Below are 16,342 nucleotides of genomic sequence, written 5' to 3'. Positions count from 1 at the left end.
AGATAAAGCTTTAACCTCAAGTTCAGTCACAGCAGCTTCCCAAGTCTGTTCCTGAAATGCACAGAATACAACCCTATGGTCATTGATTGCTGTGTCTGAATTAAGAGCTAGTAATTTAAAATAGAGAGATATTAAGGGTATCTAGCTTCTTCACCCAACTCTGGGGGTGTTCCTAGACAACTCTATCACAAAAATAAAAATGGATTAACCTAAACCTCTGCTGAGGGTTGTTTGAAATAACCAAAATAACCTGCCTGACTTTCCTGTGACATGTGCTGGAAGAGTTCCTCAGGCAGCTACAGCTGACAGGCAATTAGGAAATTGCTCCTTAGCATTTCACAAGCTGTCAGTTAATGGCTCCCAGCTGAAGCACAGACACTGACATTGTGAGCACTAACCATGTTTCACCGACAACCAGAGACGGAGCAAAGCTGAGGACCAGAACTCACTCCGAGTCAGGCAGGGAAGCCATAAAGCTACTGCTGAGAAACAGTGATTCCCAGTTCTGGTGCCTAAGACATCTGATGGCGTTTGTGTCCATCTCCAGCACTGGTTTGCAGGGGATGGACTGGTTGTGTGTGTGTGAAGCAGTAATGCCATTAGTTCAGCTGGAAGCCATTAACTTACAGCTGAGAGGCAGTAAGGAACTGCTTCCTAAACTGCTTCCCAGCTCTACCTCTGCAAGCATTTCCTTTTCAAGACAGAATCAAGCTGATAACATAAAACTAAAGCTTAAATCAAACTTGTCTTGTGCCAAAATCAAACAAGCAGGTTGGAAGCGCTTATATGCTAGAGAAGAAGTGAGAAGTAGTTTATGGAGCTGTTTTCCATCATCTCTCAGTTGTTTGATCCTGGCTCCCAGCTAAGACCTGGTAACTGACCGGGAGGGTGCATGCACTCCCTTTGAAAGCAAAATCAAACAGGCAAAGACCTAAAGTGATGGTTCTCATGATTTAAACTTGCATCTTTAACTTTGCTCTGAAATAGAGCAGAATAGCTTGCTCAAAAAAAACCCCAGTAATGTAAACCTGAGAAGTATTAAAAAGTAACCTGTTATATGTTAGTCTCAGAAATAGCAAATAAATCCCCTCCATCTGCATTTTACTGTAAAAATGTTTAAGTCTTGTTTCAGAGCTTGAGCACTTGCGTGTTTCCTCCAGACTCTTCTCCGCACTCAAGCCCTGAAGCATTTTCTGTTTGGGTGACGAAGCTGATGAACTAGAAGAATAAGCTTAGTGATTTACTGATGTGGTGAAGTAGACAAAATAGACTGCCAGATAACTGTCCTTCAGGATTTCTTCTAGGGATTCTTTGTTTAGGTGATTTTCTTTCAGAGCATGTTAGCTATTGAGATACCTATCTTTCAGTACTAGGCTTTTTCATTTGCTACGTAACGATGGAAGGCTCTTAACGAAGGCTTGTGATTTCCACCCCCAAAACCAGGAGCAGCTGTAGTGACACTGAGTGTCCTTTGAGAGCTGGGCAAAAATCTCTCAGCTGACTTCTGAAAACATTACAGTAGCCATTTATTTTGTCTGAGTGATAACAAGCTAGGGAGAGCATTTGAACTTCTCCCATCCCACTTTTAAGAGGGAAATTTGACTATGAGTTAAATATTCTGAGTTTGAGCCCCTGAATATATTCATAAAAGTGAGTAAGAAATATCAAAGCTTTTTCAGGCCCTGTGTTTGAAGATGTCCTATCTTTAGGACAATTTTAATATGCTATGCCACTTTTAAATTCATACATATGAGAAAGCTGAGTATGCTCTTTGCTTGGTTGTAATGATTATTTCTGTGGTTTTCCATTTTATCACATGAATATATACAATAATTCTATCAAATATTCCCAAATCATAATAAAAAATGTTCATATTTATTTTAGAGAAGGTTTCAAGTCCGTCCATCAGTCATACAATATTTCAGTTATAATTCAGGTATAATTTTAGACTTACCTTGCAGATAGATGTGAAGTCTGCATCTTAGTGCTAATTATTGGTTTACTCAGTCAACAACGAAATATTCAGTCCTTATTCCTGTGTTCTGTAATATTATGGCAATGTGAATAAAAGCTTTAAGCATTTTGCTGATAAATTTAAGACTTGCTATATGAATGTTTACCTTGTCTGAATTAATCTCAATCTTAACACATTAAGCTTTTTTCAGATATAATTATTTTCCTCTGAGATCTTTTTTTCTGATGTGTTGTGTGATCTACTAAAATTAGCTATACAATAAAACTTAAAACTGGCCTTCTTATCTGAAATATTGGCTTCAAGGTTGAAGTGTAAATTCCTCTATTATAAGTATGTAAATTCTTAATAGGAAAAAAAAGAAGAAAATTTAGCTGTAATTTGCTGTTTTCTATGATTCCTTAGGAAATAAATGTGTTATTGTATTTATTTACCATTCTCATTTGGACTTAAATTATTTTTATTTTAGAAAAACATCATATCATGGCTGTTCAGTTTACTTGGCATTTTGTTTTTCTTTCTATTAATTTTTCTGTTACAACTTCTTGAGGCAGTTGTTCTGCCTCAAGAAACTTGTGTTCTTGATAGTTTAAGCTTGTTTCCTACAGCTAGTTCCATTGAACTCTATCTTCACACAAAATAATATCTGTTTTTAAATATTGTGGTAATGGTTAAAATTAGGAAGGTAGTTATGCCATTAGCTAACAGGTTTTAGAAATAGTATAAACTGTAACCAAAGACCACATTAATTCTTGATATATCTACATTTGTCATATCCTGACACCTATGCTACAATTTATAGATATAAATTTAAGCCTGTCAAATACTACATCCCTATAAATATACTGAATTTAGGCATGCCATCCTGTAGTACGCCTCCCACCAGGCTGCAAGGCTTTCTCATGAAAAATCTGTAGTGTTTGAAATCCTCTTTTTCAACATTACATAGATTTTTAAATAAAATTTTAATACTTGAAAAAGTGCTTTCAATGCTCTTAAATTCCTTTTACAAATATTGGTATAAGTTTTTCAAGACCAGCAGCAGGAAAAATGGAGTTTGTCTGACGCTTTTGTTTTTCTTTCACATTTACATGGCATTACAAGTTCAGAAGAAGCAGGAAACTCATTGCAAATTTGTCTATATCTAGAATGTTTCTAGATAGTAAGAAATCGGCTAAAATAACCTCTGGTTTCCATTTTGTGAAAACAAATAATAGCGCTGGAAATAACCACAGAGTGCTGTGAATTTCTAAGGTGGAATATCAATAGCATTTTTCAACTGATATTTCAATTATCACTAGAATTTTCTAAGTATTTCTAAGCCATTCTTCAATTGAGTATTGTGAAGATTAGCAGAATAGTTCGGGGAGTACAGAATACAGTGAGCGGCAGGCATCTCAGTCCTGCAACTTTGCTGTATGAAATCACATATGCCTCCACCACCATTTAATTCAGGGATTAAGCTGAAGCCAGTTCTGGTGCCAAGCCCAAGCATTGCAATTCCCAGCTCACGACTTGTAATCCTCCACTAGTCCTGAACCAGCAACCAGGCAGCATCCCTTGACGGTCTAGACTCTTCCTCAGGAGGGCCAGAGCAATGGCAAGTCAAACAGAGGCTAAGGCTGGAAGGCAGAAGCTAAAAGCTGGGGGAAATATTTTTTTAATCTGCCTATCAGCTCCATTGACTGTGAAGGGTGGGGGGACACTGGAGCAAACAAGGAGTCCTCAAACAGACACAGTCAAGGGAAAGTTGAAAAGTGCCCTACTGTTTTCCACAGTTTCTGTCCTCCTCCCCATCCCATGAGGTGAAGTGCTTGGCACCATGGCAGCATGTACACCAGAACATAAGACTCAGAGTCTAGCCTAAAATTCAGCCTAGACCTAGCCTGGCTGATGTCAGTCAGTTTTTGACTATTGCAATGAACTGGGAGATTAGGACCTAGATTTCTTGTATGTAAAATTTCAGGAATTTTGAAGAAGGATATAGGAAAGTTATATGAAGTTGGGAACAGACTGTAGTCTCATTCTTGCTCATTAGGTTAAGGTGAGAAATTGTTCTCTGACGCAACAGAGGAACAATGTGATCCTAGCTGGAGGAAATGGCACAAAGATCAAGAATTAAACACTTTCAGATCTGCCAGAATGATGATTAAAACAGAGGAGAAGAAAATGTTGTCTTCAAATATATACACAAACAAGAGATAAACAAAATGAAAAGTATGAAAACAACACATCTGTGCATGATATAGAGTTGTTAAATCAAACTCAGCAGAGGAAAAGGTTTGTCCTTTGAGTATTGTCTAGGTATTAGGTGGCAGTGGGGACACAGAAAATGTGTTTTACTTAATAGTACTGATAAATGAAACCAAATGCAGCTTGTTACAACTGGCACTGGGTTGAGTCATTTTGGAATACAATAATACAATATCTTAACAACTCCAAGTCAAACGTTAAGCAATCTAACAATGCTATTAAACAATGGCCTGTTTATATTCCCATTCAGCTACTCTGTTTGTCTTACTAACGTACAATACAGTACATGAGGTCTGAAGAGAGTCCTATGAACAGGTCATATTCTTACTGTAATGGAGATAAAACAATCTATAGAATTTACAAGGTCATCTCTGTCAATACAGTGACTTTTAACTAGTTCTGTAGTAGGTGCTATTAGCTGTAGAGGCTAAAATACTACCACTGAAGTGCTTGCAATTGAGCATGTTGTTGAAGGAGCAGTATAATAATCTCACTTCTTAATACAAAATGGAACATTTTTACTTTACTTTTCTTTCTTTTCATAGAGAATCTCTTTCAACTCATGGCAGAAAAGACCCACTATCACTGTGTTGTGTTCTACCACCATCTTTGCAGGAGGTTAGAACATTGTACAGGAAGATCTGCACAACCTTGTGGTTAGGAATAAAAGGGAAAGAGATGAATTTGGTAACCCAAAGTGCAAGACCACACTCTTAATAGCAATAATCAATGCTATAAGTAGGAGGAAATGAGACAGCCACAAAGACTTGATCATACTAATCAGTTACATGAGGTTTTCTGCCACTAGGGTAATGAAATGGTGAAATAAATCAAAGCTATTATTGCCATTAGGGGTGGGAAATATTAATGTGTGTGCAAAGCTCAGTGAGATTTCATCAGAGTGAAGGTACTGTTTTGGTTATTCATGTTTTAGGAAGGTAAATTCTAGCCTGATAGATTAAGAGAAAGGATGCCAACCAGCTAGGGGAAAGGAGCAGATAAACTCATCTTCTCTAACAAGGAAATAGTACAACAAGTTATAAATGAGATCTATAAAATATAAAAAGTTAATAAAAACAAGGCTTTGAAGTAGCCTTTTAATGGGCGTACTAGAGGAAAAAACAAAAACTAGACTTCAGATGAAGTTTGATAAGGGACCCATTTATCCTGGCTGACTATAACTCCAAGGGAGTATAGTTTGACTGTAGTCAAACCAGACGTCCTTCCAGTCCTGACAATATGCTCCTATATTCTATACCATCCAGTATATTGAAACTGTGGTCATGAATTTTGCATGCACTTTGTGTAAAAATAAAGATCAGAACTATAAGCTGGCAAATATTCTATTGAATCGAAAAACATATACTTTCAAAAAACTATTTGACAATAAATATTCCCAATTTTTAAACCTTATTTTGGACTCCATGCTAAAAAAATCTGACTTCTGGTACCTGAAAGATACTCTGGTGCATCAATTCCATGCCATGCAACACCTTGTTAAGAAATGCCTGGGCTATCTGTACTTGTCCAACTCCTGCAACCTAGGGAGATGCATTAGCTTGGTGCTTCATTCACAGCACTAGTCTGTTTCTCAGCATGGGTCGACATAGGTCTGGCATGGCTCTACTGCTGCTGGTTCATGGCAAGCATACAGAAAGGTAGCCCAGATATTTTTCTGAATGACTTTTAAGTGATCTAAGGTAAATCTTTAAGTTTTGTATAAACAAAACCTTAAAGCCTTTGAGACTTCCATCTTTGAACTGCACAAGAATGAATATATGTGAGACAGAAGAACTGTGATATCATCACAGTTGGACTGGAACAGGACTGAAACCTCCCAGCTGAGAGTAGTGGCAAAGAAGTCACACACAATGACCAGCACATTACATAACTCCTCTCTTCTCTACTCTTATTCCAGAAAAAAGGGACAATGTGGAACTCTTTTGCCCTAATAAAATAGATGTAACATGCCTCTCAAGTGAAAATATGATTATTTTGCAACACAAAAAGGGCTATTTGTTGCTTATAGATTGTTCTAAATTAATGTCTTCCACATCCTGCATTGCTCTGACACCTCTAATCACGTGGGGTGGATTATTCCTTCCAGAGTAATGCCGAAATTTTGCCAAAATTGTCTCTACAGTGTTTTGAAACCAACAAGAGTTAGTTTGTGTTTTTTCATACAAAGCCTATTCATTAATATCCTAACCTCTAATGACAGCTACAAAACTGGTTGTGTTTCAGGAAGTACTGAATTTCCTCAGAGTTAATATACCTTATTTTCTGGAGTGCCATCAGCAACTCCCATGTTCAGTCATTCTTAGGGGAAAACATAAATACAGAAGTAAAATTAAGTTTTAGCTGGATTTAGGATTCAGATGTTCTTAATACAACCACCTTATAGTTCTATGAAAGCACTCTCTTGTCAGTCTTTCACTTGGTAATTATATGGGGAATGAAAAGAGAGAAAAATTTACAGATTCCAAGGACTTAGTTGATTCTTGCTGACTTATGTTTGCCTATTTTGCAACTACTATTTATTAATAAAACATATTAATGATATAGTCTTGGGGAAAAAAATATAGCTTTGGTGTCATGACTATGAAAGAGAAAAATCCTCTGTGCACTATTACTATTAAATCAAGTAATAATTATAGGGAAGCAACACATATTCCTCCTACTTCTAATCAGTCATTAGACTAAATTTAAACTGTTGAACCTGTTGGAAATAATTTCCAAAAGTTACTTTCATTTCACACGGAAAGTAAAGGATTCCTGTTGCTGATATCACAGGTGACCTTTATAGAGGTTTATGGATGCAAAAATTAGCTTACTTGTATTTATAGCTAAGTATTGGTGGCTTAGCTTTTGCCCTTAGCTTAAGAAAATGGGGTGTCACCTTTCTCACAGGCTGCACAAGCCATTTAAACACAGACTGTAAAAAATGATAGAACAAATGTCTCTTTCTTCAAGAGAAACATATTTAACAAATAAATCCCAGTTTGAGTACATTACATGCTGCATTTCACTTTATTGAAAAAAAATCTTTGAAATCTTCCTCTGCAATTGTTATACAACCTCCTTAGTCTGTTTCACTTATTACATTCTTTGGTGGCACAGGGAAAAACATAATTTTTTCTCCAAAGGAAAAATGAATTTCTGCAAGTTCTGGGTTACATGCATTTAGCATAGGCTGTTACCATGTTCACACCTCAGTTGACAGTTATACTGTCAACAGTCAATCACCAAATATCACCAGCTCTTCAAGAAGCATCTCAGCTACGTTCTAGGTCTTCTCACCAAGGCATTGGTCTGAATAATGAAACCATGACATATGAGGGAGAAAGAAGAGGAATGGGAATGGAAAGACAGATACTGACGGGGAGCTTTAGCCACATACTCTGGTCATCTTAGAATTCTAACCATTCTGTTCAAAACAGACAACAGGGATGATTGCTATTGTTTTACTGTTTAACCATTCTCTCTTTTTTTTCCCTCAAAAGGCACCCTGGCAAATTCTACTTAGTAAATATTGACACCTGTAAACCAAGCTGGCTGATGCCTTTGGCTCTTCAGCTCTCTTCCCATCTGTTGCCTGGGAATTTTAAGTATTTTGGGACACTTGCTCTCTTTTCATTGAAAACTGTAAAAAAAAAAAAAAGGAAAAAAAAAGAAAAAAATCACTACCCAAAAGCTAATCCTAGAGCCACATGGCTCTAGAGAGGCCTGTAGTAACTAAAGGGAAAATACAGCACATGCAAAATGCATATCCCACTGGCCTCTTCTGACTACTCTTCTTTAGTTAACAGCATGCCAGGGTAATCTGCTTAGTTACCAAGTGGAGCTTTCTTCCCTTTTCCCCATGAGATCACCCTGACCACGATCAAAGTCCAAACACATTCTCGGCTAACTCTATTGTTCCCAAGAGTGGGATTAATGACTAATTATGTCAGGTCACTCATCCAGATGGCCTCTCAGATGTTCCTTTGTCATTGCCTGACCTTCCATATGCCCCTTTGACCTTGAGGTTTATTTCCATGGCAACATGAAGCCTCAGTTTCCTTGCTGAGATTGCCAAGAAGTGGCCAAAAGGGGGGATATGGGATAATCTGTCCACACTTTGTATTCTGCTTCCATCTCATGCCTTGTTAAATCCAATGAATAGATAAAAAATGCTATCTGATCCCAGCTGAGTGATGACCATGGTCATGATTCTATGTTACATGCTATGTTTTTTAAATTAGCAGACAGCTTTGTACATGGAAACGTGCATTTAATTTGAAGAACATCAATCGCCATAATGTGATCTTTTTATCTCATTAATGTTAAGCAAGGGTAATAGAATGGAATTACAAAATATCACTGTGAAAGGAATACAATTCAGAGAATTATAGATATCCCCCATTAAAGCCCTAGAGATGTTTAGATAAGTCTACTTGTTCAGTTTCATAAATTAAAGATTCTTTTACCTTTCCTGAGGTTTAAATTTAGCCTCGGATGTTGATCTTATTCTGAAGAAGGATTTTAAAGTGGTTAATACAATGGAGAAATTTTCTAAAACCACTAAATAAGTAAATAAGCATCTAAAATGCCAGTGATTGACAAACTCCATTAAATAAAAGAGTTGAATAGATATTTCTATGAGATGAACCTTATTTTCTTTTAGCATTTAAAAATGAATATTGGACAAAATCTAAATATACTATTATATGCTGTCAACTGTAGCAAGACTGGTTACTACCTGCCTTATGACAAAATGGTGATCTGTTCCTTTTTTCAAGTTTCCTTAAATGTTCTTCATTACTTGGTTAAAAACAATTATATATTCAAGAATGAATAGTGACCACCAGAGTGATTGCTTGCCATCCTAAAACAGAATCTTAACAGAGCAGTGTCACTGCTTATGCCACATCCCCGATTTCTCCATTGCCTTTATTTCTTTTTGAAGAAGTCAGTTAAAGTGAATGAAACAGGACATGGAATATACAAGCTAATTTTAAGGGTTATACCAGTCATATTTTAGTCCAATTTTGAAGGATCTCAGTGCATCTTTTAAAAATGCTTTGCAGATGTATTTTGAAGCGCTTGCACATTCTTTATTTAGTGGAAATTGCAGTAAGGCTCAAAAATATATACAGAACAAGCTAGAGTAGAACGCATTGCCCTCAAACTACTTATTCCTTGTTCATTCCTAATCTCTCTGAATGGGCAATGAAAGTGTCTCAATGAAAGTTACCTCTGTGCCTGCCTATCTACGGAAAATTCTGTACAAAACTACACTGAAATAATAATAAGGATTTTAATAACAGGTTCAGGAGTAAGAGTGACGCTAGCATGCTTGTAGCTCAGCCCTTTATAAACAAGAGTTATCAACCAATCTTTATTCAGATTATTATTCCAGTTTTTAGTGGTGTATCTCCAGTGTAGGGCCACAGTCTTCAGCTGAGTGAAATGGCGATGATTTACATAACACAGTGCACCTGGTGTCTGTCTCACGCCCTTCCATTCTGGAAGGAGATGAGGAATAAAGCAATAATGCATCACTAAACTCTTCATTGTTCAGTTCAAGAAATCTATTTTTTCCATTGCACCATACCAGCCCCTCAAGGAAAGAAGCAGGGGACCTCTGGACCTCTATGTACTTTCATAATTTCCCCATTTATCTTTGAATCAGTGAGCTGGATGAAACGAAGATACTGAACAGAGGCAGATTTACCATCATAGCTTTGAAGTCTTTATGATAATATTTATGTACAGAGGACAGTGTTAAGATTGTGATTGTTACTTTCAGTTTGGCCCTTCCAAATTTTAATTTCTCCACTTTCCAGCCTTAGCACTCCTATAATTTTTAATTGGTTTTCTAAATGTTTCTAAAGGAAAAAACACAAAAAATATCATTATATGAAGCAAATGCTGAATGTATATTTCATTCAGGGAAGAAGTTTCAATGAAGCCCATTCTCCTAATTCATAACACTGTGCATATTCCTTTACCTCAGGGGTAGCGTTCCACTAATACGAAATAAAAATGAAATACTACTTGAATGTTGTACCTGTAAATGCACAGACCGTCTAAAACCTCTAGTTTGTTCCTTGACACTGTTATGCATAAATAATACAGGCAGTACAATGGCAATGTGCAATAGAAAGAACAAGTTTTCAGAAATGCAAAGAACATTTTTAAACACTTTAGTGCTACCAAGTCAACACTATATTTATTCAAAGGCATTGGGTAAATAAATAAATAAATACATTTTAAAATAGAACAGCATGGAATAATATGGTACTTTTGGAGATGCTACATAGTCCTGCCCAGGTGTTCTCAGAAGGTAAGCCATATCAGCAACAGAACACTTGGGGAAAAAACCTATGTTTTTAGAAATGGCCTCTCATCATGGGTATGAAAGTTATTTTCATATCTTAATGAGGTTTGATGTGTGCACCTTCTATTGATTTTGCACAGAAGTGACAAGTTGATGAAAGAACCATAAAAATGATTTGTGTATAAAGCTTGTGTTCATACAAATACAGGCTGCACTGAGGAACACTGGAAAGTTTATAGCATGACTAATATGCTCAGAAGAAATTATTTAATCAGTGCTTCATCTGGTAACAGCAAGATTAGTTCAGCATTTTATCATAAGCAGTAGTAGGCCAATGTATACTAGCATTCAATTAAAAAAAAATACATGAACAAAGTGCCTGAGTGATAGCAATTAATTGTATAATATTCAAGATATAAAATTCTTTAAAAGTGTCATGCACACGGAAATGCCTTAGTATAGAAATACAGACATGATGTGTACAGTATGGGAGGGACAATTCCAACTTTATAAAGCAATTAATTACCTATAAACTAATGGTAGTGGCCAATCATCAATCCTTTGACAGTGACTGTTTCATTAAAGTTTATTGTTGAGTGTTTTATCATGCTCCAAGAAATGACTAAGTAGAACTCAATCCATCTTTTTAGGTCTGGCAGGATGGTCATGTGGTTAAGGATAGATCTGGATTTTCTTCACTGCCTTCCCATTTAGCTGAGGTAAGTCTTTGAACAAATAGCCCAGATGTTCAATGCATGTTTTCCTATATAAGAAATTGAACTAATAATAATAATTGCTGACTTTAGAGATATGCAGTGAGATTAAATTAACTAGCAACGGTAAAGCACAGTGAAAAATAGTGGTACAAACATTTCTATTTCTATGAATTAGAGACAGTTCAGGGTATGGAAGTACTGTAGGAATTTGTTTCCCATGAGTAAAAAACTACCTCCTTCATAACTGCTAGTGTCATAACTAATTGTAGTAAGACATCCCACTATATTTAAAGAATAAGAAAGTCTGGAAGTCTGACTGCAAGGTTTAGGTATGCAGTTGTGTGTCTAGGTTCATCATGAAAACCTTGATGAAATACTGACAAAAATGGAGGGCAACCATATCACCAGCAAAACGATTTCTGAATGTTAGGTGTGCAAATGTCTCCTACAAATCTGCAAAGCAACTGAGCTTTTAACTTAGCACAATTCAGTGCCTACAGAAAAAACAGAGGGAGAAAGGCTGTTTTATCTGAAAAATCTGTATGCGATTTTGAATGTTAACTATGCATTAGAATGACCAAGGCATGATTACTCCAGACTGTCAATGCATTAAGGCACATTTTCAAGGTATTTGATCAAAGGAACAGGGGATTTTAAGTGAGCTATTTTGAAGTGTATAGAATAGGTAGAGCAATGATTTTTCTGTAGTTAACAACATTGGAAAGTTGTTTGGTATGTTGATATATAGTACGAGGATATCCTGCACACTTTGATGTCTACTAATTCTATTAAATTTATTTTTTAATGAAGTACTAATAAGAATAAAAAATGCCGTTGACTCTCAGTAATGCCTATGCTATAGTCAGTACTTTTGCAGATGTGCACCACTTTTAAACTATGTATATGGTATAGCTATCTTGCATTGAACTGTTTTTCACTGAATTGTTTTGTGATGAGCAAGGGTAACAGAAATGCCAGGCCAACACTCTCATTCACAGAAAACCTGTTTTTCTTTCTTTGGTTATGTGTAGAGACTGTTTTGCAAGTATTTCTGGAAGTTGAACACACAATGTGTCAGGCAGTAATGAATAAGAATATTACCTGTTCTGTGATAACAAAGCATTTATGCTAAGCTTTTTTTCTTTTTTTCCTGCCCAAAGTACATGCAAAATATTTTTATAGAAGTGCTTTTAATATTACATTGTTACAAACCATTCCTTGGATAATGTAACAACAATACAATCATTGTCACCATTGTTTTACAACTCAGAGGAATTGTTCCAAAAAAATGTTGTAGTATTTGGGAAAAGGGTGGAAATCATTTCAATTGGAGAAACTGAGAAGATAACAGAAGGACCTATGCTGTGATCTGTGGCTGAGCAGAACAAAGTTCCAGATTCCACACTAATGAAATCTTCTTTCTAGTCAGAATGAATTGAGAGAGATTCTACCACAAGGAACAGCAGCGCCCTGCACACTCATTTGGGGTATGGGGGATTAAGAGGGATCCATCTAAGTCTGACAGGTTAGAAACCCCTGAGCAAGAGCTCTAACCAGAGCTACAGGAATGAGAATACATGAAAAGACCCCTTACAGCTCAGGGGATTCATAGAGAGGGAAGGTATTTGGGTGTGTTACTAGGCCCTTGAAAACCAAAACAAAATGGAAAAAAAAGCACTAAAAGACGATTCTGATGCCATTCACTGGTTCCTAGATGTCTGCTGGTAGAGCTTTTCTATATTCATTGCCTAAATAGGACTCACCAGATTAACCCTATAGCCCCTTTCTGTTAGTCCCTAGCTTCCAAATCTCTGAGACAAGCAGTCAAGGAAGAAAGAAGGATAACACCCAACTGTAGTGCTGGTTCTCAGAGGTATATTGGCCTTGTGAATCCCTTAGACCAGTATCTTTTTATCCCTTTCTCTGGTAGAAAGTAATTGGTGAAGGAAGTGAGGAACAGGCGGTTCCCACTCCTCCGCAGGAAGTCCTCTCGTACTCGGACAGGAAACACAGGGTGTCTGTGTTGCAGCTTTTCCTACAAATACGCTTATTTGAGCCATGCTGCAGTATGTAAGAGTTCAGTTAGAGTACACCTATCAAAGAAGCGCACCTCTCTGCTGGTTGATAAACTCACCTCTTCAGAGAAGCCCATAGTGTTTTTCTGTGGGAGAAAAAGGGTACAAAAGTTTTGACTCTGCCCTTTCCCCTTTTCAGGGAGCAAAGCTATGAACCATGGGAATAAGCTATCAATATGTATGTAAATAAACTACTTCTTACTTTTCAGTTACAACATTATTGATTCTCGAAGCCAACATTTAATTTTTGTGAGTGTAAATCAAGACTTAAAGTGAACGAAACACTGAAATGTTTCGTTCATCAAAACCATGATGAAATGCTCATAAAACAGGCTTAGCAATATGGCTAATTAAAGCATGAGTACTTTAAGTCTAGTCTACAGTCTAAATTCTTGGCCTCATATGGTTATGTCTCAATATCAGTTTTCATTTCAAAAGAAATTTCATCTTCTCACCCCCAACAACTTTAAAGCAAAGGTTGAAATTTGAGCCAACTGTAACCAATGCAGTGATGCCTGTCTGGATTTTGAAGCAATCCTAGAAAGTAACTCCATGAGATGAGAGCTATCTCTTGCAGCTCAACAGAATTTTACTCTCAAGACCCATTTCTTCTCTAGACCAGAATTTAACACCATTCCTGTGGGGGAAGACTTGATGTCAGAGGGAGAAAACTGTCACCTAAGATGTTGAAATAGACATGAAACATCTCTTTCTTTTCCATTAGAAAAGGGTAGGACTGTTTCCACTGTTTCCCAGGGCATAGTGGGTTTGTTTCTATCCTTAGAAGAAGGAAGATATTCCCATTACCCACAGTTATTACTGCTCCAGATATATGCCAAGGCCATGATGGTAGAGTGGGTTTATGGGTTTGAAAAGCTGGGAGGGAATCTCATACGTGCTCAGGAGTCTCAACTGTTTTATGTAGCCAGTTGTTTGAAGCATAACAAACTGTGCTTTAACAGCTGTCACCACATATTGAAGTAAACATATGAACTGTAAGAAGGTTCATTTTCAGTGGGCAAAAGTATATTTTATACTTCTCTTTTTTGCTGTATTCAATTTTTCTTTTAAAATATCTTTAAGTTAACCATTTAGTAGTATCACTGAAATAGCCTAGTCATCTTCCCAGCCTGTCATCCACTGTTTCTGTCCAGATGCTTCTGAAATCATCAGAATTTTTTTCTCTATAAGTCTCTCTCACTTGCTTGCTTGCTTTCTCACATACAACTGTCCACTCTTCTCACTGCCAGTTCAGACTCACCAACAAGCCCTTGCAAAGACCAGATGAAGGGCTGTACGTTTTCACTGAATATTTCATCAGACAGCCATCACTGGAAAATCGCAGAATCAGTAAGGTTGAAAAGGACCTCTGGAGATCATCTAGTCCAACCTTCTTGTTCAAGCAGGGTCACCTAGAGCATGTTAGACAGGGATGAATCCAGGCAGGTTTTGAATGTCTCCAGACAAGGAGACTCCACAACCTCCCCGGGGAACCTGTGCCAGTGCTCCGTCACTCTCACAGTGAAGAAATTCCCCCTCACTTCCAGGCAGAACTTCCCGTGCTTCAATTTCTGCCCATTGCCTCTTGTCCTGTCACATGTGACAACTGAAAAGAGTTTAGCCCCATCCTCTTGACACCCTCCCTTCAAGTACTTATAGACATTGACAAGATCCACACCCCCCCCAGTCTTCTAAAGATAGAGTTCAATCTATCCAAATAGTTCTTCTAGGAAGAAACATCTCTAATAGTTATTTCTAGAAGTACAGTCAACTACATTATGTGCAATGGAGAGCAGTATTAACTTACAGCATCACAAGAAGAACTAATAGCTTTATATAACTTTTCTAAGACATGGGATTTTCTTTAAAAATTCATTTAACTATTTGATAATCCTGTGGATGAGTTAGAGGCTTAAGAATCAAATGTGATTTGACTGTTTATTAAAGAAGTATTATTCTCTATTAAAGACAAAATAATTAATTACCCTTTTTGGCTTTGTTTTATATTGAAGTTTATGACATAACAGTATTTGTTGACAGTTGCCAATGATTTATAAATTGTTGTTAAAATTGCTCTTGATTCAATCTGGCAAACCTTATCTTAGTCAGCAGCCACAATTTTCCTTATCATTGTTATTGCTGGAAACCTGTGGCGTATGAAGACTGCAGGAGAGGAGACTTTTTAGAGGGGAAAATGTTAATATTTAGTTTATGCTTCTAGGATGTGTTCAAGTTACATGAATGTGAACAGCATTCACAAATACATGATTTCTTAGTCTGGATAGACTGTGAGAAAATGCACACAAAAAACTGTAATTTCAAGAGCATATAACTATTTTTTAACAAAAATTCACCCTAGATTTTTACTGCCTAAGATTATGATGGATAGTGGCTAGCCAAATGGACAAGCTAAGTGTAAACACTCCCTTTCTCTCCCTGTTTAAGTGTATACTGGGTTTTTGCCTTACAAAGCAGCAATCAATTAAAGTAGAAAGAAATGATGGTTGAGTCAATGGCTCAATACTGATAATGTCCTTTTTTCATGTCTTTGCTACCTTCATCTTCCAACCAAGGTCTAAAATTGCAAAGCAAAAATTTGGATGTGCTTGGTTGGAGGGAGAGAAGGTAAAATCTTCCTTTGAGTAATTTCCTCCTGGAGGCATAATTCATAATGTATGTGCTGAAATTTTGTTTAAGGGACTTGGCAACCGAAAGACCCATTGAGTAAACTGAGTTCTGTCCCTGTCAGTTTTATTGTATTGTCTGGGGCCTATAGATTTTAAGGTAGAGATGTAGGATCCATAACTGAAGTAAGAGATATATAATTTCTAATTCCTCCCAATCTCTTTCTAAATAATGCCTGCAGATATTTTTGCAAGTCCTCACATGTGGCTTTGGGAAGGAAATGGATTTCTCTGAAGGCATTCGTAAAGGTGCTGGCTGCTGTGAAACTATTCACTTTCAGACAGTCACTTTGGACCTCTAAAAAGGGAGAGAAAAAAAT

This window comes from Rhea pennata, chromosome 3, assembly GCF_028389875.1.
Source record: "Rhea pennata isolate bPtePen1 chromosome 3, bPtePen1.pri, whole genome shotgun sequence".
In the NCBI taxonomy this organism is placed as follows: Eukaryota; Metazoa; Chordata; class Aves; order Rheiformes; family Rheidae; genus Rhea; species Rhea pennata.
The sequence above is the reverse complement of the archived record's forward strand: the minus strand, read 5'-3'. Positions refer to the sequence as shown.